At 61.1% G+C, this 25692-nt stretch overlaps 1 protein-coding gene across 7 annotated transcripts in view; it reads right to left on the minus strand.

The window, feature by feature from the left end:
• The window catches only part of HDAC4 (histone deacetylase 4), a 262781-nt gene that overhangs the window by 176396 nt on the left and 60693 nt on the right, over positions 1-25692 (minus strand). Inside the window, exon 1 of one of the 7 annotated variants that reach the window (XM_076006117.1) lies at positions 17265-17429. The exons of 5 other annotated variants lie outside the window; for them this stretch is intronic. The gene's annotated coding sequence lies outside the window, so the exon portion shown is untranslated. Of the gene's footprint in view, positions 1-17264; positions 17430-25692 lie in introns of those variants that run through there. One more of the 7 variants, XM_076006116.1, reaches the window with a different exon arrangement.

A 25692-nucleotide genomic window follows, 5' to 3' on the forward strand; every position in this document is an offset into this window, starting at 1 on the left:
ACCCCAGGGGTCAAGGGCTGTTCTCCCCACGTCATTTCTAAGGTGTGCTCCATCAGCACGGCTTGAAAACATGAACTTAGTGAACATTGAAATGCTAAGTGTCAAAACCTGCGCTTAAGGCCGGGCGCGGTGGCTCACGCCTGTCATCCCAGCTTTCTGGGAGGCCGAGGCGGGTGGATTGCTCGAGGTCAGGAGTTCGAAACTAGCCTGAGCAAGAGTGAGACCCCCGTCTCTACTATAAATAGGAAGAAATTAATTGGCCAACTAAAAATATATAGCAAATGTTAGCCAGGCATGGTGGCGCATGCCTGTAGTCCCAGCTACTCGGGAGGCTGAGGCAGGAGGATTGCTTGAGCCCAGGAGATTGAGGTTGCTGTGAGGTAGGCTGATGCCATGGCACTCACTCTAGCCTGGGCAACAAAGCCAGACTCTGTCTCAAAAATAAAACAAAAACAAAAACAAAACCTGCACCTGCCACCACGGTCCAGGGACATGCTCTGCTCACAGCAGAAGGCTGAGCGCCAACAAGCTGTGCGTCCAACCCCGCAAGTTAGAGAAAGAACACGGAACACAGCCAAAGAAAACATGAGGAAGAGAGGGCAGGAATTTAAAAAATAGAAAGCAAACCTGCAACTGAGTCAACAAAGTCAGCTGATTCTTAGAAAACATTAGTAAGACAAAAATTGATCAAAAAGAAGCACAGACAAGTCATGCTATAAGTGAAAAAGAGTAATAAATAAGCACAAATACAGCAGAGATTTAAAAAGAAAATATCATGAAAAACTCAATGACAATCAAATTGCAAGTTTAGATAAAATAGACAAAGTCCTAAAAATTTCTGTTAAATTGATACCACCATGAATTGGAAAGTCAGATTATTAGTACTGGTTGAAGATATTAAATCATTAGTTTAAAAAAAATCAAACCACCAAGGAAATATGAACCCCAAATAATTTCAGAGGTTAATTTTTTGTAGACTTTCAAGTAATAAATAATTCTAATCTTAGACAAACTCTTCCAGAAAAACAAAACAACAACAACAACAAAAAAGCCCACCAAACCTAATCTAGCCAAGTATGAAAATGGCAGCATTTATCACAAAACAAGTGGACCCAATCTACTGCAAGCGACCAGGGGTGGCTGACAGCAAAAACCCTGTAAGTGTGACCCATCACATTAAAAAATTAAAGGGGACACCCTACGAGCACCACAGCAGATGCAGTAAAAGCACTCAGATAACAGTCATCCCATGAACTTCGCTTGAAAAAGGGAATGTACACTAACCTATGTCAAACATCACTCTGCACTGGGGAAATGTTGGAAACCTTCCCTGCAATGTCAAGGAAAACAGAAGAACGCCCAGAATCTCTGCTCCTATTCAAAGCTGAACTGGAATTCCCAGCCAGTACAATAACACAAGGAAAATAAATACAGTAATTAGAGAGAGAGAAGCAAAACCGTCATCACTACAGTCGAAGACCTTTGTCTTAGAAATCCTGAAGAATCTGCAGAAAATCTGTAAGACTTTATTAACATGACTAGATATAAAAATGAAGTACAAAAATCAACTGCATTTCCAAACACTAGCAACAGAAAACTTTATTTTTTAAAAAAAGATAGTCTACAAAAAAAAAAAAAAAAAACAAAAACTACAATGTACCAAAGAATAAATCTAACATTATACGTGCAAGACCTTCATGGAGAAAATTGTCGAAATCTGCTGGAAGACACTGCAGATGTACCTAACCAATGGGGGATGAGCCAGGCAAACACGTATGGCGTGAAGGTGCGAATTCTCCCCCAAAGTCACCCACCTATGCAAAGCAACTTCAGTTTCCACCCTGGCTTTTTAAAGGACCTTGTCCCTGGAGGAGTCACTGCACAGGAGGAGCTGGGATGCTCCCACCCTAGGACACTGGGGTTTGTGCTGGTGCTCCTGGGAGGGGGACAGTCCCTGCAACAGTTGAGCAGGGCCAGGGCCCCGAAACAGACTGACCCTGACACAGGAGTGGCAGAGCGGCCGTCCTGGGTGAAGGGTGCAAGTGCCACACGCCATGGCCACCAAAACAGGAGACGAGAATGAAACTGATCCCTACCTCACACCATACACAGAATCCAAAGGTTTAAACAGGAAAGACAAAACTGCAAACGCTTTAAAAGGAAATATGCAAGGTTATATTTACAGCCTTGAGATAGGGAAGGTTTCTTCAGTATTATTTTACTTTTAAATAAAATACAAAAAAAAAAAAAAAATGCTAAGCACCACATGAAAGGTTTGTGTTTTTGGCTTAGTCAGGTGTAATTTAAGAACTACGTTTGCGCGTAACCTTTCTTGTGTTATAAGGTGTGTGTGTTTCCAGGCCAAGTAAGCTGAGTAAAATATTTTTAAGTAATATTTGTTTCCTTCTTCACTAAGCCTTCACTGAGTTCGGCCCGCGTGCCAAGCACTGTGCCAACAAAGAACACAAAGACCAGAGGGAGGAGGAGCCCTCCTCTGGACACCAAAGCTCCGGCTGAAGTGTCAGCGCCAGTTCCAGGCAGAGGCGGCAATCCTCGGTCCCCTGCACGGGGCACAGCACCCGACTCCTCTGACAAGGGCCACAGAGCCGTGTCCCACCCAAGGCCCCCAGCCCGGAGGGGGCCCGGGACTGTGACCCAGCACGGCTGTCTCTGCCCCCACCTGATCCTGCCCACACCACAAGCGTGCTGGCTGTGACTCAGCGCCCAACACGCAACGCAGGTGCTCAGACCTGCACAGCCCTCCCTCCACAGCCGCCCTTGCAGTCACTCCAGACCTCGTGCTCTGACGGTCGCCACTCCCCACGTTGAGAAGAAAAGCATCGCAGTCTTTACTGGCCACGTTTTATTTAGGCAAAGAGAATGAGAGAATGGAATGAGCCAGGCTCTATCGATCACAGAAAAGACGTGCCATCTTCTAATCAGATCACCGCAAATGAAGAAGTCATCGAGTTAACACAAATTTACATTCCATCTAAATGGCTTTATCAAAAGACACTTGACATTAAGCAGGAAAAATCCACTCAAGTCCTCAATTTAAACCTAAGATGTGTCAATAGTTTTTACTAAATGTAATTATTTTTTTTCCAAATACGAGCTAATATTTTCCTTATTATCAGACCTTACTCTTACAGGGTTCCCTGTCCTCTGAATTAATTCCTATAAGAAACAGGAATATCATAAGGCCAGACTGTGGGGACACCAGCACCAGTTGCCAGGGACACCCGCACCAGTGACTGGGGACATCCAGCGCCGGTGACCAGGGGACACCCAGTGCTAAGGACACCCAGCACTGGAAACACCCAGTGCCGGTGACTGGGGACAGCAGCGCCGATGACAGGGACACCCAGTGCCTGTGACTGGGGATAGCAGCACCAGTGAGCCGGGACACCCAGCACCAGGGACACCCAGCACCGGTGACCGGGGACACCCAGCGCCAGTGACTGGGGACAGTAGCACCAGTGACTGGGTACAGCAGTGCTGGTGACCGGGGACACCCAGCGCCAGTGACTGGGGACAGTAGCACCAGTGACCGGGAACACCCAGTGCCAGTGACTGGGGACAGTAGCACCAGTGACCGGGGACACCCAGCGCCAGTGACTGGGGACAGTAGCACCAGTGACCGGGAACACCCAGTGCCAGTGACTGGGGACAGTAGCACCAGTGACCGGAAACACCCAGCGCCAGTGACTGGGGACAGTAGCACCAGTGACCGGGGACACCCAGCGCCAGTGACTGGGGACACCCAGCGCCAGTGACTGGGGACAGTAGCACCAGTGACTAGGGACAGTAGCACCAGTGACCGGGGACGCCCAGTGCCAGTGACTGGGGACAGTAGCGCCAGTGACTGGGGACAGTAGCACCAGTGACCAGGGACAGCAGCGCCGGTGACCAGGGACAGTGACCAGGGGCACCAGCACTGGGGACAGTGATGGGGGCACCAGTGCCGGTGACTGGGGACAGCAGTGCTGGTGGCCGGGGACGGCAGCACCGACAAGCAGCCCGTCTCACACGCACTCGGGAAGCACGGCGGCAAAGCGAGGCCGGGAGCCCTGGGCCGCGCTGGGGCGTGCGCGGGGACGGGATCCGGAGCACCGTCGCTACCACGAGCAGGCGGGCGGGCGGGCGGGCTCCGCCAACGAGGGCAGACCTGCGCACACGCAAACAACGCCTCCCGCTGGGTGCCAGAGTGTGCTCTGGGTCGCGGTGGGGAGGGAGGGGACCTCCTGCGTCCACTCAGGAACGAGCCGCTGCACAGGGAGGCCGGGCGAGAGTTTCCTTACAGAGCTGCGTCCAGCCGTGGCCGGTGGAGTGCGGGAGCCCGGCAGGAGGCAGACGGAAGACAGGGGAAAAGGCCATGAGGAAGGGGGACCCACCCCCGCCTGGCGGTGCATGCGGGGGACCGGGGTGGCCACGGGCTTCACCGAGCGTCACCCAGAAACCCACGCTCCTGACCAAGGAAAACCCTGATTAACGCAGCGCTGCTGGGCCCTCACTCCACGCCTCTTCCACCACGTGGCTCTACGGCGCTGTGGGAAACGGAAAACCACGGCGAGGAAGCGCAGCTGACGTCACCCTCGCCTGTCAGAGCAGGCGCAGGCTGGCCGGGGCCCAGTGCAGGGCATCAGGCCAAGCGCAGGCCGGGGACGGGCCCTGCCCGCCAGCACATGCCACTGCAGCTGCGACGCCAGCCAGGCTCACAGAGAGTACATGGGTATCTGCGTGGCCTGTGTGGACACGGAGCTTGCCACCCTCCCGGAGAGGCCACCTGGGGTACGGGGGTTGGGCAGCCTGCAGGACACAAGCTGCCAGCAGTGGACTTCAAGGGGACCGTGACCTAAAGACCCTGGAGCTAGAGAACGGCTTGGGAGGCAGAGTCCAGCCACCCCTCCTGGGCCTGGCTCCGAGGGGTGCCCGTGCGCACAATCCACAACGAGCTGTAGGCCCAAGCCAGCCTGCTGCTCGGCCTGCAGAATGAAAACAGCTCTAAGAGACAACCTGCAATTAACACAGGAACAATTATCTTCCTAATTTAGGTTAATTTCTACTTGCAGCCCTGGCTGGCAGCGGGGGGGAGGGCAGCACCACAGAGATCGTGTGGGTGCTTTTCGTTTTGTTCCTCCAGGGCCACACGTGTCAAATATCATAGGGAAGAATCCAAATGTCCACTGTCACCTTCTAGAAAAAGGGCCTAAGCTCAGAGGGCCCATCCTGCTGGGTCTGCTCTCTGGGAGGGCCGGCTGATTTGCATGAAAATAGGACCTTTGTTCTGGAGGGTTCTCTGCTCCCAGGGAGGCCTTTGTCTGCAGCACCACAGCTGATCCTGGCAGGCCAGGGAGGAAGTCTGGGGGGGGGGAGCTGCTGCTCCCCAGGCAGGGCAGGCAAGGGGCTGGCCAGGGGCGTATCCCCCAGGGAAAGCCCTGCAGTGTAGGCCACACAGCCCTGGGTCTGGGGGGTGCATGGCGTCTGCAGCAGCAGTCCTGGGGGCCCTGGGGCTGCCCCCGCCTGGCCCGGCAGCTCTCAAGGTGTGCACTCTTGGGTCTCTGGCCTGGAGCACAGCCCCTTCCGGCGTGGCTGCCTGCTGGACGTGTGACACTCCGTCCATCGCCAGCCCAGAGCCAGGTGAATCTGACGGGCCAGCAGTGACCCAGTCACCCCTCGAGACACCCGCACCTCGGAATCAGAGACCCACCGGCCCATATTCAAACCGTGGCTCTTGGGTTCCAGAGAGGCAAACACAGTGTCCTGCCTGGGCGCCCCGCCAAAGTAACTCGAGAGCCAGGCTGAACGGCGGGTGTGGTTCAGGGACGCCCAGATGTCCCCAAAGGAGCACTGCCAGACTGGAGGTGGGGCCAGTGGAGAAGATACAGGGTAGGAGGACAGGCAGCTACCAGGGTGCTTCCTGTGGACTTCGGAGGAGAAACGACGGGGGACCGAAAGCTGGGGGTAAGAGCCCAAGGGCACTCAGAACAAAACCCCGCTCAGGCCCTTTAGCAGGAAGAGATCATTTTTGAATCGAAATGATACATAGCAAACTCCATTAGAAACAGTTCTACTTTTTTAAAAAGATGTAACTGAACATCCCCTGGGATGTACCAATGAGCCAAGGAAAAGGCCTGGGCTGGGTCAGTCCTCACACCTGCTGTCCCTGAGAGCGCCCTGAGGGGACCAGAAGCCCCCGGGGTGCAGATCCCCCCGAAATGACAACTGGATGAGGCTCATTCAGACAGAGCCGTCTGGGCCCTCCACTCTGGGGCTTCCCAGAGCGTTCACACAGCCGCTGCCTTCCGAGTCCCTGTCACTTCCCCCCGAGGGGCCTGGCCAGCGCCTGCCCCCTGACCCCGGCTTGTGCAGCGAGCGACTGTGAACCTTGCAAAACCCCGGAGTCCCAGAAAACACCATTTTGGAAGTGCTCTCCCCCCTGCAGTGGAAGGGGGAGAAAACCTACCCCAGCCTGGGCAGGAGGTGGGAGCAGGTTAGGACCACAGGGCAAAGGTCAAGTGCTTCCTGCCTGGCGGCACTAAGGGAAGGGGAAAGGGAGACAGACGTGAGGCGGAGCCAGCCCGCCACAGTACAGAGAAAGGGCCCCCCCCCTTCCCCTGAAGAGGCCGCTGTGCCCCCGCTACAGTTTCCTGCTTTTTCCGTCCGTCCATGCCCCGTACGGAGAAGCCAACCTGCTTCACCTGCACGCAGAGTTCAGGCGCTCCGAAAACACCTAACTAAGGAGACAGCATGAAAACCCCGATGGCAAGAACGCTGGCCTCCCGCCTTCCCTAGAAAACCTTTTCAGTGGGAAAACATTGCCAACAACGAGTATTTGATAAGTACTTGCTAGGGCCCTACAGCGAATGGGAGCTGGAGGATTTTAAGTCACCCACTTACACAGAGAAAAAAGAAAGCAAATTTGCTCGAGATATTTCTAGAGAGCAGCCATGCAAATCACCACCCTCCCAGCTCCACTCCCCGCTGCAGCTAACTCTCACGGCAAACCGAGAGCTTCAGGGACAACTGCCTGCACCGCAGGGTTGCTGAGGTCACATTTACGTGCCCCGTTACATGTGCCATGACCTGGGGTGACTTGGGGGGGGCCACGTCCGCCACACTGCTGAGTCCTGAGTACAGCAGGTGGACTCGTGAGCAACCCCAGGGCTGGAGGCAGGTGGGGGCCGAGGGAGGCCTCATTTCCCGTGGGGACGCGGACAGCGGCAGCCCCGAAAGGGCTTCAGCCGAGGGCTGACCTGTCAGACCTGCGTATTTTGGAAAGGCTCTTCTGGAAGCCCATGGAGTCTGGAGTCTTCCTAGGGTGGAGATGGTGGTGGCAACAGGGGGGGGGGGGATGAGGCAGAGGCTCAGAGAGACTTTTAGGAGATGGGACCAACTGTATTTAGGAAATGGATTAAATGTTGAGGACTGAGAAAGAGGGAAGAGCCCGTCTGACCCGGTTTGTGGGTAGGTGGGGCGCGGTGGAGGGGTCACGGTCTCTCAGGCTGAGGCTCAGGCGAGCAGAGCTGGAGCCAGAGCTGGAGCCAGAGCAGGGCTGGCAGGTGCCCCAGGCGTCACCCCTGGGAAGGAAGGGGGAGGTGCCCCACCCACAGCCTGGCCTCAGCTTCCCCATCTGCAAAATGGGGGCATGCCCCTCAGGGTCATATGAGGGTCCCCTTGGCTGGCAAGCTGTCAGGCCTGGGACAGGGGTGCAAAACCCCAGCTCCGGCTCTTGTCCCGGGGAGGAACGGTGAGGCTGTGGGGCCGGGAAGACTCGGCCGGGATAGGGTTCAGGGCAGCGCCCGCCCGCTGGGCTCTTACCGCCGCGGGACATCTGCCAAGGGCTTTAAGATGAAATGGAAAGACGATTACAGTAAACCGGCACAGGCAAAAAGCAAAAAGCAACACCTAACTCATCAAAAAGCTAGTTACGTGAAAACCAACGGGGATGACAGGATGGGCGGCGGGAGGCGCTGAAACGCTCCCAGTGGGGCCGGGGCGAGGAGGCCCAGGAGGGAGGACCGGAGATCCCCCAGCTTCACGAGTTTTTATTCTTCCCAAATTTCCCGGAGCAAGCAGACCCTGCCTCCACGGCCAGAGCAGAGAGCTCTGCGTCCTCGCCAGCTCCGGGAGAAAGCGCCGCCCGCCACCCTGCGTCCCGCGCTCCGCCTCTCGGGCCTCTCCCGCCTGTCCCCTCCAGCCTGTCCCCTCCCGCCTGTCCCCTCCAGCCTGTCCTCTCCCGCCTGTCCCCTCCCGCCTGTCCCCTCCCGCCTGTCCCCTCCCGCCTGTCCTCTCCAGCCTGTCCCCTCCCGCCTGTGCTGCATGCTGGAACTTCCCGCTGTTCCCACCCAGCTGTTTGCAAAGGTCCTCGCCAAAACCAACAGCAACAAGGACATCACCACCGGTGGCTTTCTGCGTGAACGGCCAGAGCAGGCGGTGGCCGTGGGCATCTGTTCCGCGGCTGCCATCTTTCAGAACCGCATGGCGAGCACCCGCGACTCCCCACCCTTGGGGCGCTCCCCCGCTGGGCACACACTCCCACTCCTTTGCCGCCACTTCTCGCAGGGCTCCGCGGCTCCCCGCCCTGGAGGAGCAGCCAGGAACCAGAGCCTGGGCGGCCACGGAGCCACTCTGTCCCCACAGGGCCCAGAGAGCCCAGCGGGCCGTCACCCGTCACGCAGACCAGGAAGTGGGGCGCAGGAGGGTGGGCGCACGGGCTGCCCGAGGCCCCAGCCAGAAACCCGCGGCGCTGCACGGAGCCCACGCACACGGAATCCGGGAGCCTCGCCCTGCGGCACGCCGCTGTGCAGTCAGAAAGCGATCACTCTCGGGACACACACACACGCATGTGCACACGCACACACATGAACACAGGTGGCGTGCTCCACCGTATGCGCGCCCTGGGCGTGGGTGCATCGTTTTGTCCTGAGGGAGATTTCCCTACCCACCCGGTTTTCTGGCTCTTCCTTGTTTCGCCGGTCCCCCTCTCTGTGTTTTTCAGACGAGGACAGGCAGCTAGTGCAGACGCTTTGATCCCAACGGGCGCCCCGTGACATTTCCAGCGGCCTCAACGAGCTTTCGGGGCCTCTGCAGGCCAGGGTCACGACGCCGGCCGGCAGCGAGGAGAACCTGCACTGTTTTATTAGAACTCTGAACTCGTCTCGTCACGTCTGGCTCTCTTTCCTTGAAAATAAGTCGCCTGATGACAAGCAGAGGCAGCAGAGCCAGAAGGTGCCGTGGACAGGGCTGCGGTGGGCGCTGCCCCCAACCCCCACTTGGGGCCGTGCTTGCGTGAGGTCCAAGGCGGCCTGGGAGGCCCAGCCTCCGCCCCGCCCGCCGGGGGAGCCTTGGTCGCGGATAAATCTGGAAGGCCCCGGGCTGACGACTGAACTCACCCCAGGCCCGTGTAACGCAGACAGTCCTGGAACTATTTGCTCTCATCTCCCTTGACATTTAATATTTGATTATTGCTGCCAAAGAAATGAACAGTGATCTAGAAGGCTTCCAAGAGATGTTCCCCGCGGTGCAGGAACAAAATAAAACTCTCATGTCTGTTTATTTTTATGTCAAAGAGAGAAAAAAAAGAATCAAGCTTTAGGCCACTTCCTGTAAGGGTCGGGCTGCGCCTCGCGGGGCCTGTGTTGGGGTACGGGGGCTCCCTAGAAACCTCGGGACCCCCGCACCTCCCTGGGTAAGTTCTGAACCCGGGACGAGGCGACTGGGACACCCCCGAGCCCAAACCTCGGCACCGGGACAGGGCAGGGCTGCGCCTCGCGGGACCTGTGTCAGGGTACAGGGCTCCCCAGAAACCTCGGGACGCCCGCACCCCCCTGGGTAAGTTCTGAACCCGGGACCAGGGCGACTGGGACGCCCCCGAGCCCGAACCTCAGCACCGGGACAGGGCAGGGCTGCGCCTCGCGGGACCAGACTCCAGCTCAGGGCCTGCCGGGCCGCGCCGCACGCCCTCCCCACATGCCCTTCCCGCACGTCCACTCTGACACCCCGCCCGGACAGACGCCACGGCACACACACCGTCCGGGACCTGGAGGTGCTGCAGTCCCCTTAACCAGGACAGAGGCTCACCCAGGCAGGTAGATGCCAGGAGTACCCAGGGCCCCAGGGCAGGGCAGGAGAACGCTGCTGCGCACGGGATCTGTGGCCGCCGCTGGCCCCCCGCGTCCCTAGGGAAGTGAGTGGCGCCAGCACCACGCAAGTCCCCTGCACAGCGGCGACCTCCTGTCTCAGCTTCGAACGTCGCCGCAGCGGCACCTGTCCCGCTCCGCCCCGCCTGGCCCCGGGCTGCGCCACCGCAGAGGCCACAAAGGTGACATGGGGACCTGGAAAGACCGCGCCCCTCGCTCCAGCACTGCGCAGAGCCAAGACTCGGGAGCGAAGCCAGGACTCAGAGCAGAAAGGCGACGGGCGCCCTGCGAATTCAGGGAGCGGCACGTCCGCGCCACAGGCGCCGCCAGACGGTCACCGGCACGGCCACCACGTGAGGTTCTTCATCTGTACACGGCCACCGTCGCTGACGCAGAGGTGAGAAGGTGCCGGATGAAGACGGAACCGAGTGCACAGTGGAACAGACGCCGTGAATCACGGGTCAGGAAGCCTGCAGGAACCGTGATGGGCAAATACATGTCATACAGTAAAAAAAAAAATCAATGGACTAAACCGTAAACAAGGAACGCCAGACCAAATGATCCTGCCAACCAAGCGTCTGGCGAACACGAGCTCGGGGAACAGGAGAGGAAGGTCGGCGCTCCGGCCGCGGTCGGGCCTCCGATCAGATCCGGGGTGGGGTTCGAGTGTGCACACGGTGCGGACACTCTAGGTCCCCGCACCCCAGCTGTGCCGCCACCACATCCCTGGGCTCGCCCGCCCTCCGCGGAGCGCTCCCCACCCTGCTCCAGCCCCCGCCTCTCTGAACCCCAGCGGTCCTCACCCGGGGAGCAGCAGCGACAGGAACCTTCCGCCGCTTTCTACAAAGCCATGCGATCACGGCTAACGCTCAGGTATCCAGGACTCTGCAATGCGGAAGTCGTCACGCCTGGCCTGCGAGGGCCAGGCTACGGTGCGTTTACACTGATACAACGGAGCACGTTAGCACCGCGTCATCTAATCATTAACATCTCAGAGACCGAACTGCGTCCTGCAACGAACACGGCTTCCTCCACGGTCCCCGAGTCAGGAAGCAGTCCCGTGCACACCCCATCTGAGCCCAAGGACGCGAGAGCTGGAGCCGGTGCAGCCCGCCCCCGGCAAGACTGCAACAGCCAACGCCACTGCAGTGGTCCACGGCGGGGGGAAAACGCATCACGCTCGGGCCAGCCTGTGCGGCAGGATTCCTGTTTGTAGTCTTCTCTTTTGACAGCAGAGGGACGAGTGACTGCCAGGCAAGGACACTTCGGTGAAGGCACATCCCCGTGCAATGACCGGGACGAAGGCACTCTACCGACACTCGGAATAAAATACTGGCGAGGCCTGGTCACAAACGGGCGTGCTGACCCCCGCACGCCCCCGTGCTGGCGTGCTGACCCCCGCGCGCCCCCGTGCTGGCGTGCTGACCCCCGCGCGCCCCCGTGCTGGCGTGCTGACCCCCGCGTGCCCCCGTGCTGGCGTGCTGACCCCCGCGCGCCCCCGTGCTGGTGTGCTGACCCCACGGGGGTGCTGACCCCCGCGCGCCCCCGTGCGGGCGTGCTGACCCCCGCGCGCCCCCGTGCTGGTGTGCTGACCCCACGGGGGTGCTGACCCCCGCGCGCCCCCGTGCGGGCGTGCTGACCCCCGCGCGCCCCCGTGCGGGCGTGCTGACCCCCGCGCGCCCCCGTGCGGGCGTGCTGACCCCCGCGCGCCCCCGTGCGGGCGTGCTGACCCCCGCGCGCCCCCGTGCGGGTGTGCTGACCCCCGCACACCTTCGGGGTGCCGTCTGCAGACGCGAGAAGAGGCGCACGCGCCGGGACGCGTGACACTTTCACGGGCACTCGACGGGAGGGCAGCCGCACACATCCGTTCGCATTCACGCTTGACAGGCCAGTGACCGGCATTCACTTATGGGCTGAGCCACCTTCGACAGGACACACATGAACAGGAGCACACCCTTGAGTGAGACGAGCGGGGCGGAGCAGGGGGCCCTGGAGTGTTTCCAAGGACCTGCCCGCGGGAGGGACCGTCAGGAGTCCGCCATCCGCAGACCGCTCACCTTGCAGAGCGGGAGGTCATCTCGCTCCTCCCCCCAGAGTCTCCCGAGTTGAGCCCTCGGCCTCACTGAGCGTCTGGGGAACGGGACGCCCACGGCCCCAAGCAGGGGACGGGGTTGGGGGAGGGTGCTGCCCGGCGGCATCAGACCAGCGCTTCACATCAGGAGCCCTGGAAGCCACCTACCTGGGGAGGTGTCACACCCGCGAGTGCGGACCAGGAAACCGGCTCGGGGTTCAGAGGGAACCAGCCCACCCCGCCCCCGGGGTGCCAGGCGGCCCTGGGCCATTCCCACCTGGCCTCTCAGAACCTGAAGGACAGGGTCCCCGGGAGTCCCGAGGGTGGGACGTTTATTTTTTTTTCTTGCCTTTTCATCCACTCCACCGTATCTGTTTTTATCTTTCTCCGGCGTCTCGTTAAAATTAAACTTACTCTTCTCATCGAGAGCTGTCGACTGTAAAGGGAAACATTCCTCCTCCTCCTCCTAACAAGACCACGACACGTCCACAGCGTGGCCACCTCCAGCCCGACCCCAAGGACGGGACGGACACCGCAGCGCTGCCCTCGGCCCGTTCCCCCGTCCGTGCAGCCCTGAGCTCCGCTCGCTCCGGAGACCCTCGCGGAGTTCAGGGAAAAGGCGAGCTGAGTCGCGGACTCACGTAGGAGATGCAAGCCAGCCCCAAAGGCCGTTTTCTGCAACAACTGCCCCCTTGCAAACAGCACCACGGGCGGCTAGAGCCTGTTCCCCGTTCTCGGAGGGCAGCTGAGCCACCGCACCCCTGCCCGACTGCAGGGCGCCGCGCTGGCCTACACCCACCCCGGGTTTCCCGGGGCCCCACCTGCCCCCCAGGCCTCTCCCCTGGCGTGCCGGCCCCTGCCCAGCGCCCTCTAGGACCGGCCCACCTGCCGTGCTCCAGCGCTGCCCGCTAGGCCTGCCAGAGCCCTGCCCTCTCTGGGCCACGCCTTCTAAACAGCCCGGCTGCACACCAGAGCCCTGGGTACAGCCCAGCTCCCCACAGCGGCTGACCTCTGAGCAGTGGCCCGACCTCTCCGACTCGCTTCCCCACGTACACAGCAGCAGGAGAATGCACGGAGAGCCTAGGGCCGGGAGGCCCTGCGTCGGCGTGAGCGCGGGTGGGGGAGCGCAGGAGCCGTACCTGTTGCGACTGTTTTTATTGCACGCTGTGAGGATTAAAGGAGATAAACTGTGCAAACCCTGGGCACGCCGTAGGCATGGAATGACACCAGGCGGTAGTGTGCTACTTTCATTGTTAATAATCTGAAAAAGCAGATGAACAGCCCAGGCCCTGCTGGGCTCAGAGCCCCCGGGGATAGAGCTGTAATGTCACAGCCATGAACGCATCCTAAACACGCAGCGTGGAAATAAGCCCACCACAATTCCTGTTCCTCAAAGGACATGCTGTGTTAAAAGGGACCTGGATTAAGGAACACACTTCATGGACAGCAGCGTCCCTCTGGCCAGGCCCCGGGAACACTATCGGGTCCTGCTCCGAGCCCCCACGGCCAGGAGCCCTCCATGAAGCTGGGCCCCTGCGCCGGGTGCCTGGACCCCGGGGGCAACCAGCCTGTTCAGTAGGGGTCAGGATGACACGGTGTGAACGTTCACTGTCAGGCAGGAATAGGACGCCACGGGGTGGCTTTCCAGGGTTAGCATGTGTGTGTGTATGTACGTGCGCACACGCGCGCACACACACACACACACACACGAGGATGCAAACGCCATGGAGCCCGGGGTCTCCGTGGCGAGCTGCGGGGCCCAGCCAAGCGCACGTGGTGAGGCCCCCCCAGTCCCCCGCCCCTCCCACATCTGAGGACAGCCCAGAACCCCCCAGGGCCGGCCTGTTCTTGGGGCAGCTGTCATGAACAGCACCTGATTTGCGTGTGTGTGTGTGTGTGCTGTCTTCTAACTGTGACAGTAGCTGACAGTCGCCCAGCGACTGTGTTCATCCACCGGGCGGCCCGCAGCCTTTGAAGGTGACAGCAGAGCTTTGGTGGCCGATGCACCGGGTTATCTGGCAAAACTCCCGCCTGGTTTTACATTTTCCTGGACGACAGAGGGACGCACCTTAGTCCTTAGGCCCAGACAGCTTTGCGGAGCGGTACCCGCCGCGCTCTGTGGGCCTGCCGCTCCGTTACCGGGGTGTCTGCGCGGCCGGCAGCACCCTCTCCAGGGTGTGATGGACGCGCGGGTGGCCAGACGGCCCCTGCTTCCGGCCCTTTCCTTGGGGAAGCCACCCTGCCAGGCCCAAAAGGAAGAGCAAGAGCTTCCCAATTTTCCTTTTCCTTTTGTTACATTTTTGCATATTAAAAAAATATGCAAAATTACTACACTACTTCTGCATGAACTGTTTTGAAAAAGCAATGCTTTAAAAAGTTCCAGAAGTTTCCAGATTTGTAGGTAGAATGAACAGGAGTTGGGTGTGGTTTTCAACCATGTTCAGATAGCTTCCTTCAGTCGCTAACCGCGTTCTAGCCGTCCCTAGGCTAACGGGCAGATGAAACTTGTCTTCCGAGTCTAAACACGTTCAGGCACACACATCACATCTGTGCACACACGTCTTCAGCAAACACACTCTGACCCCAGTTCCCTAAACGCTGTTGGGAGGGAGGCCCTCCCTGTCCCACAGGCCACGACTGTGACAACACAGGGTGACCACAGCCAGGAAACACACAGCCACCGGAGCTGCAGATTAATGAAGCACCGTGGGCAAAGGCTCCACCGCCCAAATTATTCGCGGTGTCCTACCCTGCCTGGCTTAACACCTGAGAATCACTGTAGTCACACAATTATTTGATGATCCGCGACCTCAGGCAGCCTTGCCTCCGGGCGCCGACGGCGGTGTGGGCGTAGCGGCCCCAGCTCTGTCCTGGAAGCTGCAGCCCGAGCAGATCTGACGTCCCCTCTTCCTCGCATTTCCCTCTCCACATACATTCAGAAGGCAGAAGCTATTCAGCTCTTCGGTGGTTTTGGGGTGCATGGGTACGTGTGGGGTGTACAGAGAGGGCCTGAGCCTCCCCTCCTCCTCCCCGAGGGGCCCAGGCGACCGGGAGCAGCGGGGGTGGTCGGCGCTGTCCTCCCCAGCTCACCCTCCCCCGCCCACGCCCGGAGCACGAAGGGCCGAGCTGTCCCCAGGACCCTCCGCGGCTACGCCCTGGCTCTGTGCCTTCTGCTCCCGGACGCCCAGGGGGGTCTGAACCTGCCGAGGAGGAGCCCCCGGCACCAAGCCCAGGGCCCGGGTGGGCTCCGTGCCCCACAGCGGCCCTCTGACGGGCAGGGACTCTGCCGGGACCCCGGGAGGGAACCGAGAAGGGCTCTGATGGGGCCCAAGTGCCACATGGCTGGAGGCCCGCACGGCAGCAGAGCCCAGTGACCCTGAAGGCCACGGGCAGGCCTTGGAGGGCTGGTGCCCACACCCTCAGAGGGCCCAGAGACCACGACAAAGCCCACAGCCAGCAGGGACATGGTCAGACGGACGTGTCCCCTACGCTGTCTCTGCACATCCCCAATCTCACCTAGAAGGTGCTCCTGCTTCCTAGACCTCGCACGGCTCATAGCGGCCTTGACATGTTTTCTAGATCATCAAAGGCCAAGTCCTGCCCCAGAGAACGCGTGCAGGAGACGCTCTGCGCATTCTCGCCATTTTCCAACCGCCATGCGAGGTCTGAGCAGACACACCTGCAACAGATCTTCCTCACGGTCTCTTCTGGAACAAGCAGGAGAGACGGGACTCAGGGGCTGGCACCACAGCACATCCCAGCCAGCACCCCACCACGAGCCCCTCACCGGCAGCAAACACCCACGGAGTGTCCTCGTCCACCCGAGAGCCAGTGGCCACACAGGGAGCCAGGAGGAACCAGAGGTGGCCCGTGTGGTGGCCCTGCCTGGGCGGGACCCACCGCAGCCCCCACCTCGGGTGAGCAATGAGGGTCATCGTAGAGTCTTTGGCCTGGGAGACAAGCAGGAAGGTGACAGCACACGAGGCTGCAGAAAGATCCGGTCAGGAAGTACCGAGACCCCCGCCAGCCACGGAGCAGACAGACATCAAGTCACAGGGTCCCCACCCGAGGGCAGAGCACTGCTGGCCAGTGTCCCGGAGGCCACTGGAGCCTTATCCGGGAAGCAGACCCACCAACCCTCTGACTTCTGCTGGGCCAAGAAGATGGGCTGCTCAGGACAGCTCTGGAGAAACCAGGGGGCTGCACCTGGAAAGCTCTGCCACGAACACAGCCGTCATCTCCCAGCCGGAAACCTGAGACGCCATGGCAGGTCTGCTGGGAGCTGGGACCACTTCCCACCCACTGTGCAGCTCCCCAGGGACACGGGACAGCAGGACACCCTGCCTGGCGTCTGGTCACAGGCCTTCCTAAGAAGTCAACACTTCCTGGGGCTCTAACGGCCCAGCAGTGCGGGATCACGGCTCGGATTCTCAGCTTTCTGCTCTAGAGGGTCTTGGCAGAGTAAGGAAGCCGTACACCTCTCTGGAAGACCAGCAGCCGACAGGGAAGAGCAGCGAGGAAGGTATTTTTTGGGTTTTAGTCGAACTGACACACGTCACTGCCACCGCGGCCAGCTCTGCGTTGCTGCCGGCGAGTCTGGACCTACACCCGTGATCCCCGCAAGTTGGTTGTTCACATCTCAAAAGGGCAAAGCCCCACGTCGTGGCCCGTCCAGGCCGAGCACGGTTAACGAGGCCTCCATGTGGGGGCTCGGCCACCGCGGACACCTCACGTCTGCAGACTCCTGGAGCCCCCGAGGCACGGGGACCGCTGCCTGCCAGCGCCTCGCCTCGCACTCTGGACCGGTCCGGTGGCAGTGGGGCCTCATGCTCCACGAGCCAGCCCCCACCGGGAGGACGGCTGGTCCCTCGGCTCTTAGACCCCAGGGACGAGCGCCGTGGGCGGCTGGAGGTGGCACACACGCCCTCCACCCCTCCAGGGCTCCGTGCAAACGCCCTAAGTAGATTCCAGATGACAAACCGCTAGGTCACTCGGAAAGACGCCGTGCAGTTACATAACAGGACACAGAAAGCCCTTCACAAGTTTCTTACCAAAGAGTTGAACGTGCGGAATCGGCGCCTTACCTCCCGCCGAGACGCTGCCTGACTCCGAAAGCCCCTCGGAAGCCGTCCCTCCCGGGGCGGCCGGCGCTTTGAAGCGGGAGGAAACCCAAGCCCTGCTCTCCCGGGCGCTGGGGAGGGCCGTCGCTCCGCCCCGACATCTGGTTTCTATTCCCTGCCCGTGTTGTCACGTTACATAACGAGCAGATGATACGGGAGATCGCCAACAAGAGTTTCGGCTCAAGACTCGCAGAGAACGCCCCGGAACACTGTTTATGTTTGGGGCCGCCAAGGGTCACCGACGCAGGCCTGGCGCAGGGCTGCGGCATTCCGAGTCTAAGCCCGGCGCTCGCGGCAAACACCCCGGGCAGCAGGACGCCGCCCTCCCCGCTCGACTCAGTTAAACCGAGTCCGTTCCCCAGTCCTTCCTCTCATCCCACACCCAGGTTAGAGAAAGGTGCGAGTTATACCCGGCTGGCGCTGAGTTTCTCTGTGCCCGGGAAGAGCCTCTGGCCTGGGAGACGAGCAGGAAGGAGACAGCACAGGAGGCTGCGGTAGATCCGGTCAGGAAGCGCCGAGACCCCCGCCAGCCATGGAGAAGACAGGCGTCGAGTCACAGGGTCCCCACCCGAGGGCAGAGCAGGGCTGGCCAGTGTCCTGGGGGCCGCCAGAGCCTCATCCGGGAAGCAGACCCACCGCCCCGCCCGCCCCGCCCCCTCCTTAGCTTCTCTGGGAGGCCGAGAGCCCTGCTGGCAACACAACGCTCCCTGGACATGCAGCCTGGACATGCAGCCGTTGCTGGGGCACAGCAGGGGGCCAGCAGCCCTGCAGGGTCCCCCTGGAAGCTGCCCCCACCCGCGGGGCAGAGAGGGTTTCTCCAGAGCCGTCCTGAGCAGCCCGTCCTCTTGGCCCGGAAGAAGTCGGAGTCCACGGTGGGGTTAACTGTCTGGCTAGTGAACGCCCCAGGGGCTCCGTGCGTACCCGTGCTTGGAATCAAACCACCCAACCACAGGAAGCCCGGTGGGGTGAGCGGCCTGGGGCGGCCGTTCCCCCCTGGGGTGGACAGTCTGCCCAAGCGGAAGTGAGAACCTGAAACCTCGTCCCGCCAACACACAGAACCCACAAGGCACATGTGATGAGCAGACAAACCGACATGCCAGGGCTGAGGGGTCTGGCCTGTCCCAGCCGTGGGGGGACGCCCCGGTGCCCCCAAGCCTGGTCCAGGGCTCCCCAGGCGGCAGAGACACACAAGAAGGACAATGCTGGGGTTTGATGGATTCGGGACTTCCCTCTCCTCGCTGAGCCTGGCGTGGGGAGTGTCCGCAGGGGAGGGCTGCCTGGCAGGTGACACTGAGTAGGAATGGGCACAGCTCGTCTGCCCGGGAGGCTGGGGCTGAGGGAGGGCCTGGCTGAGGGGTGGCCTGACCCCCACCTGCAGGCAGAGCGGCCGAGGCAGGCACAGGGGCCGCCCCGCTGGCAGGACAGACTGGCCGCCGCTGCTCCCAGCTCTGCCCCATGCGTGGAAGCCATGAGACAAGTGGGACATGAGAACACGTGAGGCCCCAAAGCCAGAGAGGCCTGGGGCCCTAGAACCAGCCTGCAGCCCGAAAGTGGGCACGCAGGCAGCGGGCGCCGGCACCAGACCCCGGAGCGGGTCTCAAAACTGGACCATGTGCCCTGCACAGGTGGCCGGGCCGCTCAGCTAACTGGGGAGGGGCTACTTGAAAACGACCGTTAATTAGAGTACGTTTTCCTGACCTGGGCCCTCCTTGGGGACGGCGGGGCTGTCTTGATGCCGGTGTATCTAGTTACAGGGAGCAAAGGAAACGGGAGGCAAGGCTGAGGTGGCTGGTGCAGAGGGGCCTGCAGACGTCCAACACGCCATTCTCTAAGACCCGCACGGGTGGGGCTGCAACCCCACGCCAGGCTGGCCTGGACCACCACTGTCCCTTCCGGGCCGGCCGAGCCCGAAACCACAGCCAGCGCCGTCTGGGAAAATAGACGCGGGCTTCAGCCTGCTTGAGCCACGAGATTAAGCCAGCATGGCGCCACAATTCCAGCAACTGCTCGCTGAGAGGTGCCGCCTTTCAGACGTCCCACTGGTGTCCGTGGTGGCCGAGGTCTGAGGCGGGCAGCCCTTCTGGATCATGACACCCCCGGCTTCCTGCCAGCGCCCCCACCCGCTGCTGCTGGCCCTGCCCTCGTGCAGCTTCCCGTCTGGGGGCAGCCGGTCAGAGAAGGGAACGCACAAAGGGTGAATAAGTAAACAGGCCCCCAGCCCCTGCAGGGCAAGGGCCCCACAGACGGGGTGTGAGCCCGGGGGGCACGGGCACGCCAGCCGGACCATCAGGATCAGCCACGAACTCGGGCCTGTACCCGAATGGGGGTTTCGAATCACCCCCTAGAGGTGGCTGGTGGTAGTGACAGAGGACAGAGAAGGCATCCTGCCTCCAAAGAGGGAAAGGGCGGGGGCACCAGCCCCTCCCCCACCTACTGCTCCCTCCCCCGCACCACCCGCTGCTCTCCCGCCAGCAGGCCTGGCTGCCCGTCTGCAACGCTGGGGCCCTTCCCAGCTGTCCCTCTGCCCCGTCCTTCCCCCCAGGATTGACGGGCCCAACCCCTGGGTACAGTGTCACCTGTGGGAGGACAGGGCCACGTGGGTCCCTCCCCGCCCCACTCCTGCCCACTCCCAGGTTTGGATTCACCGTCTGAACTCGGGAAAAGCCCAGGCTCCATCGAGGCTGAGGATGGCTGGAAGTCAAACCTGCACCTGGGTGAGCAGTGAAGAGGGCTGGACGGAAAGCCCCCGGGGCTCCTAGAAACCAGAGCACCACCCCCCAGAGAGGCAGGTGCAGGGCGGTGGGCGCCTGGGGACCAACCACGGTCTGGGCCTGCGGGCCAGGGGCTGTGTCTAGCCTCTCCTTCCTCCTTCCTGGAGCCCAACATTGAGCCGGGCAGCTCCCAGACTCACCTGCCCCAGGTCAGCCACCGGCCAAGACTCTGCCCCAGCCCCCGTTCAGGAAGCTCCCGCGAAGGCTGGCGCGCCCACTCCCGGCCTGGGACCTGGCGCTTTTCCCCAGGGGCCAGGAATGCGGCTCCCAGATGAAGCGGGAAGGACCCAGCGCCCTCTGTGGGCCCTTCGGGACTCGAGAGAGGAGCTGGGCCCCGAGGCAGGGCCCTGTGAGCACCAGGGGTGCCTGGCCTGCAGCGTGGGCCCCTGCGGGCTGCCGCTCACGGGCCAGGAGCTTGGTGAGGGAGCAGACACAGGCAGGGAGGCAGGGGCCACCGACAGAGACTCGCTCTACACTGGGCTGCACTGAGGACTCATCCCATAACCATCTACGCGGCAGATGCCAGCGCTATCTGTCCACATTCTTCAGAAAACCCCACCGGCGTGGGATGAAAGGCCTGCTGCCGTCCCCGCACAGGGTTCCGAGATCTTCCGCCAGGTGGAGCAAACACCGGCTGCATCCCAGGGTCTCAGAGGGCGGGTGGCCATCTGCGGCCCCGGACAGGGCTTGGCAGCACCGGCCCCCCCAGGGGATGGCTTGACCTGCCGCTAGGCCCCTTCCGAGTCTTGGCAGCCCGGACACGAAGGCGTCCTCTGCCTGCGCCCCACAGCCTGCTCGGGCACCGCAGCTGACTCCGGGCGCCGGCACGCCGGTCTCGCGCTGTGTCGCAATGTTTGGCACGAGCAGGCCTCGGCCTGGAGACGCCCGCCCGACGGGGAGCGGTATATCGGGTGGCGTGTGTCAAGCGCCAAGCGAACCGCAGATGAAGTGTTCCCGGCCGGCGCCAGCTGTCTTGATCCGCAGAACACCTAACACCGAGCGTCTCTTTCTGAGCGTCCGGGAAACGTAAAGTCTGAGTGTCACACCAACAGGCCGCCAATGACAGATTTAAGACACAAGTGACACCAAACACCCAGGATTTCGTAAGCCCTGTTGCTGTTTCACGGGAGCAGCGTGGAGGAAGCACGCGGGTGACCTGAGACGGGAGAGGTCAGCCTGGCCCCCGACACTGCACACAGGGGCCCAGTTTCTCACAGAACTTCAAGGTTCTGTTCTAAACAAATGTTTAAAAGCTCGCTTAAAACTGCATTCTTTGACCGGGCGAGGTGGCTCACGCCTGTAATCCTAGCACTCTGGGAGGCTGAGGCAGGCGGATCGCTCGAGGTCAGGAGTTCGAAACCAGCCTGAGCAAGAGCAAGACCCTGTCTCTACTATAAATAGAAAGAAATTAATTGGCCAACTAATATATATAGAAAAGATGAGCCGGGCATGGTGGCGCATGCCTATAGTCCCAGCTACTCGGGAGGCTGAGGCCGGAGGATCGCTTGAGCCCAGGAGTAGGAGGCTGCTGTGAGCTAGGCTGACACCACGGCACTCACTCTAGCCTGGGCAACAAAGCGAGACTCTGTCTCAAAAAAGAAAAAAAAAAAAAACTGCATTTTTTCCCAAAATTCCCATGCTGAGGCTTCTTAACAGGTGTGAAGACAGTGATGGAACAGTGACCTGGCAGCTTTCTGCACAGTGACACAGCAGAGCGCAGCCCGGCCCGAGGCTGGGTCCTTGATCCACTGGGGAGCCCACGGGGCAGCTCCGGGCCTTCCCCGGGAAAGGAAGAGCCCGGGAGTCACTCCACAGTCCCCAGCTCTGCGCTGCAGGACGGCAGCGCCGGCCGCCTCCTGGGCTCCCCTCGCCGGCCGGCCGCCCCTGGCCAGCGCGGCAGAGACTCCAGTGCGGAGAGGGACGGCAGCCCACGGCGCTGGCCCCGCACGGGGCGCCCACGGCTGGGGACTTGGCTTGGGCCTGACCTGTCCGTGTGCCCCGCGGATGCTCCCAGGTGGCAGGACCAGGAAGCTCCGGCGTTATCCGTCCCCGGCCGTCTGTCCCTTCCTCCCCGACAGACAGATGTTCCGAGCAGCAGAGTCTGGCTTCTGCTCGAACTCGCCCCGTGTTTTTAAATGCGCTCTTTATTAAATACGCTCTTGACAAAATAAGCCTAGGAAAATGTCCCCGCATCAGCCAGCGACTAATTTTAGAAGAAAGAGGCTCTGCGAGAGACCCAGGAGACGGTGGCAAACCCGGAAGAGCCTTCCTTCCCCGGGACAGGAGGACGATCCGGACGGAAACCAAAGGTGACCGCGCCTGCCCACGCCGCCACGCCGGCTGAGGGTGTGTGCGCCACAGGAGCTTGCACACAACAGGCATGACCCTCTCAACCCGTGGAGAGGTCGCTGGCGGTCAGGAACGACTCGCAGGTCTCCAGGTCACTCGGCAAACGTGGCCGGCCCAGCCCTCGGCCCCTGCACGCCCGGCTCTCACGGGCTCTGCGCCTGAGACGGGCACACGGAGCACGTCCGTGTCGTGCGAAGGTCAGGACCCCAGTGGGCAGGACCCCGGGGGACAGGAACTCCAGGACCAGAGACGAGGGCTGGCGGGAAGCCGGCGCCTGCCCTGAGGACGCCGGGCCACCCGAGTGCGCCAGGGCCACCCGAGTGCTCCAGGGCCACCCGAGTGCGCCAGGGCCACCAGCGGCATCTCCCCGGGAGGGGGCAGGATGCGTCCACCCGGGCTTGACGCTGGCTGGAAAGGGCGGCGAAGAAAGAAGAGTCCCCTGTTAGCTAACCACAGAGCGGCTCGGAAGGTTCCGGGGAGAGTCTGGACAACCCCGAGGCGTGACACACATCCTCGGGTGTCTCTCACGCGGCACGGCCCAGGCACCCGCAGAAGCGGCATAAATCCTTTCTGGGTGAACGTGCTGTCAGTCCCAAAAGAACATCCATAAAAAAATATAAGGATGTAAAGTCACAATCAAAACTCAAGAGTAGGAGTCAGCCCAGGGAAGACATCGATGACGGGCCATGAAGACATCAAGATGCGGGCCATGAAGCCCAGGTGAATGACACACTTGAAGGAACAAGCAAGGTCATCTGAGGGTCACAGCGGAGCTGGTGAGTACCTGGTCCTGCTGTGCAACCCTGGTCAGGCTCCCTAACCTCTCTGTGCTTCAGTTCCCATCTTCCAAAGGCGGGTGATAAAAGCCCACGCTTTTCCCCCGAAGGAAGGGTAAAGAATCAACGAGATGATACGTTATCAGCCATTATTCATATCAAAAATGATGGGGCGGATCTGAAAATGACCCAAACAGAACTTGCAGAAATAAAAACTACACATCAAGCAGACAGAGCCAAAGAGAGAACTGGTGACCAGGAAAACAGCATCGAAGAAATAACCCAGAACGCAGCACAGGAAGATAAAAAGGCGGAAAGTAGGAGAGGTCAGGGGACCTGAAGGACAGAGGGAGAGACAGTCACACTGAGGTCCCCGATGCCCCAGGTGAGGACCGAAACCGGTCCGTGGCTTGTTGGGGACCAGGCCCCAGAGCGCCACCCCCCACCCCTACCTTGGAAAACTGCCTCCAGGACACGTGGGGGGGGGCACACGGCAGGAGGGGCCACCTCGGGAAAAGCTCCGTCCGTGTTTGCAGCCCTCGTGAGGCCGGTCCCTGGGGCCACACGGGCCGGCACCGCCACCTGACGCACGTCTAACGAGACCTCCAGAAAGCAAGGAGGGAGACACAGCTCAGATACCTAAGGGCTAGGAAAGTTCTCAAAGCGGAGCCCGACGCACCGGTTAATCACCCGCGAGGCCCCCGCACTCAGGAAAGCATGGCGCCGGCGTGGTCGGGAGACGCAGGGGACGGAACAGCACGTCCAGAAACGGACCCCAGTGCGGAGGGAGCTCTAGCGCCAGACGCAGGCGGCATCTCCGTCGCCGGGGCGACGGGAGACTTCCCAATACGTGGTGCCAGGGCAGCTGCGGGGCCACCCGGGAAAAGACAGACCTGGATCCACACCTGACAGCAGCACGCACAGGAGCAAGCCCCACATGGAGCGGGGCCCTGAGAGCAAACACGGAAGCCACGCCAGCACCGGAAGCCGACACGCGGCGGGCTGCCCCCTCGCGACTGGGAGCCGCAGCCAGGGCACGCTGGCCAGGAAGGGGCTGCCCGTGGGACGTTCTTTCCGCCCCTCGGAGAAGGAAAAGGGCACACGTCTGATCCTGTGTCCGGAGGCAAACCAGGAGAGCGAGGGGCAGCTGGGGACGCCGGGGTGACGGGACAGCGCTGGCGGGCGGGGCGCCGCTGCTCTGCCCGGCTGTGTCCAGGTGCCACGTACTCAAGAGCGAAGGCCAATGAAATCAAGGAGTAGGGGGTGGGGCCTTTAACACGGACACAAAGAGAAACACAGGGGCTTCACTGAGCACCCGCCTCGGGAGGCGGTGGAGACGGGCCGCGAGCCTCACACACGGCTCCTCCGCGCCCTCGGCCAGCCCGACACCGCCAGGGGCTCCGTGTCACAGGTGAATAATCTCTTTCTGAGCATTCTGGGATTGCGAGGCCGTATGTCACGTGTGGACACGGGCGAGGGAAGGCGGATCTCAGGACTCCCGGCCGCGGGGAAGGAAGACACGGGGAGGCCGGCAGCCTCAAAAGCTGCATCTGGATGAGGTCGCACACCGTGGGGTATGTTTATGAGGCAAAGACAAGGGCGGATGTACCTGAAATGCCAAGGGCTCGCACCGGAGAAGGCATGAAATTGGATGGTGGTTAAAAAAATAAAAACCTAGCCGTAGCGTATCAACAGGAAACTCTGGGTAGCTGAGGAATATTCCCAAACACAAAATAGTCGGATGATCCCGCATTCGAAACCCAAACTGGATGTGCGGGGGCAAAAACGCAACCACAGTTAGCCGAAGGAAACACGGCCCTGCGGCCGGCGCGGTGGCACGCCACTGGGAAACCAACCCTGCCCCGGCCACGACGCGAGCCCGGCGTAGAGAAACAGACCCGCGCCGTGCCACCCCAGGCGGGAAGGCTCTGAAAGACTGGAAAGCAAAAGAACAGCGGCAATCTGGGTCTCCAGGCAGTTTCAACGTAGTGCAAGAAGAGCGCTATTTAAACTCCTTGGGATAAATTAATCCTGCTCCCTGCAAAGCCTCCTGCCACCGTGGGTTTGCTCTGCGGGGGCCATGGAAGCAGCCCAGGCGCTGCGTGTGTGCGCTACGGCTTCCCGCTCAGCAGCCCACCTGCTGCCCGCACCGGCCGGCACGCTCAGGGCCCCGGGCAGCGAGCTGAGAGGGTGACCCGAGAGCCACTCAGGTGACGCGAGAGCTCGCAGTCGGCGCGACTGGGAACCTGAGCTGCACACAGGCTGCTCTGTCGCCTGCAGGAAGCCCTGTCGCTGCTCCCAAACTCTCCGTCCCTTGGAGGGGGAGTCGGGAGGTGTTGACGCAGGGGCATGAGCCAGAGAAGGAGAAACACAAATGCAGCAAGCAGAACCTCCACTGACCTGGGAAGGGAAACCATCGGGAACTCACGGCGCTTCCCAAGAAAACCTGAAAAAGTAGCGAGA

Source organism: Microcebus murinus, chromosome 8 (assembly GCF_040939455.1).
Source record: "Microcebus murinus isolate Inina chromosome 8, M.murinus_Inina_mat1.0, whole genome shotgun sequence".
Lineage (NCBI taxonomy): Eukaryota > Metazoa > Chordata > Mammalia > Primates > Cheirogaleidae > Microcebus > Microcebus murinus.